Here is a 6,285-nt window from a genome sequence, read left to right on the forward strand (position 1 = left end):
TTAGGACTTTATTTATTTACTTATTTATTTATTCTGCTGAGCCTCGTTTATTTATTTTTTCACCCATCACCAAGCCCCCCCCCTCCCCTTTGGCAACTGTCAGCTTGATCTCCATATGTATGGGTCTGTTTCTGTTGTGTTTTGTTTATTCATTTGTTTTAGTTTTCAGATTCTATATGCAAGTGAAGCCATATGGTATTTGTCTTTCTCTGTCAATTTCTCTGTTCGCTACAAACATTTGTAGAGCATTCTCTAGAAGCTTGCTCCTTCTATTGCTGTCTGCAATATGCAAAGCAGTCTCCTTCTCTTCCTTTCCTTATTTTAAAATATGTTCAGCTATATAGTGCCTAACAAATTTCACCATACTATAATATATAATACCTAACATTCATATAATTCTTTTAAAAATATTTTTATTTATTTATTTATTTATTTATTTATTTATTTATTTATTTATAGTTGGGAGGGGAGGGAAAGAGGGAGAGAAACATCGATGTGTGGTTGCCTCTCATGTACCCTGCATTGGGGACCTGGCCTGAAACCCAGGCCTGTGCCCTGACTGGGAAGCAAAACCAACCCTCTGGTTTGCAGGCTGGCACCCAATCCACTGAGCCACACCAGCCAGGGCACATTCATATAGCTCTTATGTGCCAGATGTAAATATACATTTTCTATATGTATATCAGATCACTTAATCCTCACAACAAACTTACAGGTAGGTACAATTATTTTCCCTATTTTTTAAAAAAAGGAGAAAGGTTAAGAGACTTCCCAAGGTGGAGCTAGTATTGGAACTCAGATGATATAGTTTAAAAATCCATCTCTTGCCTTTACTGATATGGCTCAGTTGGTTGAGCATCTTCCTGCAGAGCAAAAGGTTGCCAGTTTAATTCCTGGTCAGGGCACATGCCTGGGTTGGGGCTCAGTCCTCAGTTGGAGCATTTGTAAGAGGCAACTGATAGATGTTTCTCTCACACAGCAATATTTCTCTCCCTCTTTTTTTGTTCACTTCCCTTGTCTCTAAAAATAAATAAATTATTTTTAAAAATCCATCTGAGCCCTTAAGGACTATACTACATAATGTCTATTATTTTCTGCATATACCATATACATTTTAATAATACACATCGCTTCCTAATATCAAGCTAATCTCTTGTTCTTACAGAAAAGTCAAGACTCTGATATAATACCCAGTGTCTCAGGTCCCCTTGATGCCTCCTGTAAACATTTTCTTTTTAATTCATGCATTCTCACATACAGAGGACCGATTTGGGGGCCTCGTTACAGCCTGAGGCTTCTCTCAGCAGTATCCAGGGCAATCTTTCACTAAATCTGAGGTAAAGGTTTTAGCATCTTCAAAGTCTTATTAATCCAGTCCCCAAACTGTCATTGGACATACTTCACCCAAGTTCCAGAAGATCAACAGAAACATGAGATATCACGAAGCTGCTCTCCCCAACAAAACTTAGAAAAACAGAATATACTAGAATTAAATGATCAGTGTGGCACTAATCCACTGCGTCAGTATTTCTAAGTGAGTATCATCAGAGGACCTTCTGCATCAGAATCTCCAATGGAACTGGTCAAAAATACAAATTCATTGTTTGCACCTCAAATATAATAGTCAGAATCTTGCAGGGAGGATGGGGGGCACAAATAACATTTTTTATGATCTTCAAATAATTTGTAAACATACTGAATTTTAAGCCATTGGTTAAGTACTAATTCTTTTATATTTAGTGCAAAAGGAGGGATGGCCCCAGGACCAATATATGTCATGATCTAGACTAGCATTCTCCAATGGGAACATAATGCGAGCCATATATGTCATTTCGAATTTTCTAATAGTTATTTTTAAAAAGTATAAAGACTAGTCAAATAACATGTGTGAATGACCCATGGACATGGACAACAGTGTGGGGATTGACTGTGGGAGCAGGGTCAGGGGGATGGGTAGAGGAGGGCAGAAGAGGAAAAACCGGGGCAACTGTAATACAATAATGATAAAAATATTTTATAAAGAGAAACAGGTGACTTACAATGTACAGATAATGCGTTGTAAAATTGTGTATCTGAGACTTGTATGATTTTCTTAACCAACGTCACCTCAATAAAGTCAATAAAAAGGAAAAAAAGAAACATGAGTTAATTTTAGTAATATATTGGTTTAAACCAATGTGTCCAAAATAATATATTTACAACATGTAATTAATATAAAATTGAGATGTTACATTCTTTTTGTACTGTTTTTGAAATTTAACAGATATTTTTATACTTAAGGAATTTCTCAATTTAGACTAGCCAAATTCCAAGTTGTCAATAACCACATATTGGAGAAAGAAAGCAAGTTTAGATCTACATGCTGTTACCAGCCACAGGCCAAAATACCATAGGTAATTTCTAGGGAAAGGGGCAGACAGAAGAATTAAGTGAAATGAAATTTAATAAAATAATAAATAAAGGCTACTTGGTTTCAGCCTCACCAAGACACCAATAAATTCCTACAGGTTGTTCAGGGTCCACTCTCAGTGACTTTTACTGATGCAGACTTTCCTGAGATCCTCCTTTTTTCCCATTTTTCTGAATTATTTCTATTGTCTCTTAATGTCCCTACTATTTTGGCCACACAATTCTGAATTAAGGGTTGCTGTACTCAGTAACATAGACCCCACCCTGTGAGCTGCTTTAATCCCAACAGAACCCCAGCTTTGTTTGTTGTACCATGGCTCTAAGTTCTTCCTCCCCCTGTACACACAGGGGCACAGGGGCTCATTAAGAATTGTGTTATCTTCACCCTGTCTCATTCCCCAAATACTATGTTTTGTCATATTGAAATCACATAACCTTAGCTAAACTTTTCCTTCTCACAGTGATTCAAACATTTTTCTGCCACCTATTTTCCTGCTCCAGTACAAATTTTCTATTTTCTCTAGTTACATATTACCCCTTCTGCCCTAGCTGAGGAGGAATAGGATGAAGAGAAAAATAGAACCTGGAGTGGAGAACATAGAGCAGTGCTACAATGTGACTGGCATTATAAAGTTAGAAGTTTGCATACTGAAGCTCTGCCTTCAGGTCAGCCCAGTACCCTACAGAATCTTTTCTTTACCCAGTCCATGGTCCACTTATCTGATTCTGTCCTGGTTCAAAAGCCTTGCTTTTCTCATGGGGATTTACCCATAAATAGTGCAACAGCCCTTCAAGTTTGAGGTTCATGAGTGATCTAACCTCTCAAACCTTAACTATGCACTCACTCTTGTCACTTTAATTACACCAGATGTTGGTGGTCAGAGTTCCAGATTCGGAATGACAGGTTACTAGGTTGGGCTACAGCCTCCTACCACAATGCAGTCTACTCAGGACTTCTCTTGCTTAAGTTAGAGGCAGACTGAGAGAACATTCTTCAAGACCTACACCCTAAACTTGAACCTCAAAATCATACTACTTGAGTAAAGGGCAAAAACAAAACAAACAAACAAACATGAATATAAGGAAAAATTAATCATAGAGGCCTAAACTCGAGCTGGTATAAATCCAATTTCCTTAGCCTTCTATGGCTGCAGTTGTGTGGTTGCAATTAGGATACGGAATAAGAGTTGTGCCTGAAGGACTCTTCCAATCACTCTATATTACTTCAGCCACATTGGAGGTTTGCACTCCAGAAATGCAGATTCAAAGATCACTAGGCCACTGCCAGAGCCTTAAAACTGATGATCAGGCCAAAGACATCCCCTAACAACAACAACAACAAAGTGAGAAACAGGGAGACAGCTAGTACAATTTCTGAATATCTTGTGAGATGGTGCTATGGATATCCAAGACAAACTATATAAAAGAGGAAGCTATTCTATGGGAGAATGTGATGTGAGGTCAGTTTTGGGTTATTATGTTCGAGTTGTCTGTGGTATCCAGGGGTAAATGTTTAGTAGGCAGTTGGATATATTGGTCTGAGGCTCAAATTACAGAGAATTCTGGGATGGGGATAAAGATTTCCAAGGCAGAAGAAAGAAGGTAGTAGCTGAAAGCTCAGGATCATCTTTAAACCTTTTGCAGCCCTATTATTCTATGACTACTGCTTTTCATGTTGTTGATGACAAATTTAATTTTTGCCTACCAGTTTCAAGCATAATGCTAAAAATGGGCAGAACAAATGTCACTCACCTTTTATAATCTTCTGTGGTATAGTGTATTGATTCCATATTTACTTGTTCTATGTAAAGATTTTCTTTCAAAGGATGTCACTTGGCCCAGAAAAAGAAAGGGGAGTGGAGTGGCGCTGTGATGATTCTGATGTACAGCTCCTCACCAGCTCCTTTCATTCCCAGGCAGATTTTATACTTTGACTTTTAGCGTCTTTGTTTAGAAATATTTCTCAGACTGGAATTGAAAACATATTCATGACAATATTTAAAATGCTTATTAAAAATAAAACTTCTAGGTCTCTTCCAGACTTATCATATTATAATATTATAACATTTAATAATATTTCAAACTAATATTTAAGAATCTCTGGCTTGATAACTATGATTCCACTGAAGAAAACTATTGATGTAGCCACCTTGGAAGCAGTTCTCAAACATTAGTGTATTTATCAGTCACCGGATGCTTGTTAAGAATAGCAGGTCTAGGAAAAGGCCAATAAGTTTGTATTTTTAATAAACATTCCATAAACATTCTGTAGTGTGATTGCCAGATCACACTTTGAGAAATGATATTAAGTGTTTGGCTCTCGGAGGTACCAGAATAGGTACAGTAGAGGTTTTCTTAGACTGAGATTTAAATACTTCCAGGGAGCTGATGGATAAAATCTAGAGGGCTCATGAACTTCTACGGGGAGAGAATACATCTTTATTTTTCAATTAAACCTAAGCATTTAAAAAATTATGAATGTAGTCAACAAGCCACACAAATTAGAAAAGTTCTTCTAGCCTTACCACCAATAACACACAATGTGATTTTCATATCACATTAGAGTTGTTGCAAATATCTTGGAATATCATTTACAACCATCATTACTTTGAAATTATGGTAGTTATTAGACTCAGATTAGATCTCATTTAATGTAATGAAGAAGTATGCATTTTACTCTAAAGTTAAATTTAAAAAATCATTTGGCAACTGTGTCTTAATAAAATTTGTTTCCTTCATAATCCTACATATTTTAATGCATTAAAATTATTATGAGAAGAGCCCTGGATATGGCTTCACTAAAATGTTAAGGTTCATGGCACACAAAAAAATTAAGAACCTTAGTCCAGAGAAGAATAGTCTCCTTACAGAGACATTAGCGAGATATATTGCTTAACTCTGTGAAGGAAAATGAAAGCACTAATATTTATGAAAGTCAAAAAAAAATTTTTGTCCTAGCCCCCACTTCTCATTCCTGACTTTTCCCTCTTCAGTATTTTTCTCTTGGATGACACATCTCTGATTTGTTTATGTCTCCTCAACAGTTGAATGACTCTGTTTTCCATCATAACAACTTTTAAGCATAGACCTCAAGCTCATTATGAACATTAATTAATGCCTGACATCTCTTAATGAGGTAGGTAAAAACTATTATCATTTTATAGATGGGAAAATCAGGTCTAGACAAGTTTGGTGACTTGTTCTTAGGCCACCCAAGAAATCGTGGCTCATTTTCAGAATTAATGCTTGTTCTCCTCATGTTTTTTTGATTCACCATATACCAATCTGTCACAAACAACCCATTTTGCACAATATTTCATTGATATAGGCATAAAAATAACCTTTAAGGCGGCACATTTTATGGTGTCAATGTTTATACTGCTTTCGTACACCAGTGACTTATTTGCTGGGTTGTTCTCTGAAAATAATAGTTGTCCTGGTTGGAGAGATAAAGCAGCAAACTGAAACAAACCATTTAAAACCACTATCAGTTTTGTAATAATTAGTTTCTCATTTTATTTAGAAACTCTACGCAGTGAGAGAGTCAGAGAGGCACAAAATAAACGTTAGTCATAAAAATGCATCAGCTTAACTTTTGCTCTTAAAATACCACATACACAGTCAGTCAGTAAAAGCTTTTGTCTTTTTGTGGTCAGTTTGTTTCTTATGTGTTCGTGTTGCTTTGACCAGTAGTGTTTGTTTGTCTAAACTTAAGCACTTTTTTTGTTGCTTGACTAGTCTACCTGGCTTGAGAGGATAGTGTGAAAAAATTTTAAATCTTTATAAGTTGTCTTTTAAAATGGTGTTGCTTTTTATCTACTGCTTTGCTAAATTTCTACTGGCCCAGTAAGAAAAGGAAATCAAAGGAACATACGA

Source organism: Artibeus jamaicensis, unplaced genomic scaffold (genome assembly GCF_021234435.1).
Source record: "Artibeus jamaicensis isolate MK-2021 breed Jamaican fruit bat unplaced genomic scaffold, CSHL_Jam_final contig_3214, whole genome shotgun sequence".
Classification (NCBI taxonomy): Eukaryota; Metazoa; Chordata; class Mammalia; order Chiroptera; family Phyllostomidae; genus Artibeus; species Artibeus jamaicensis.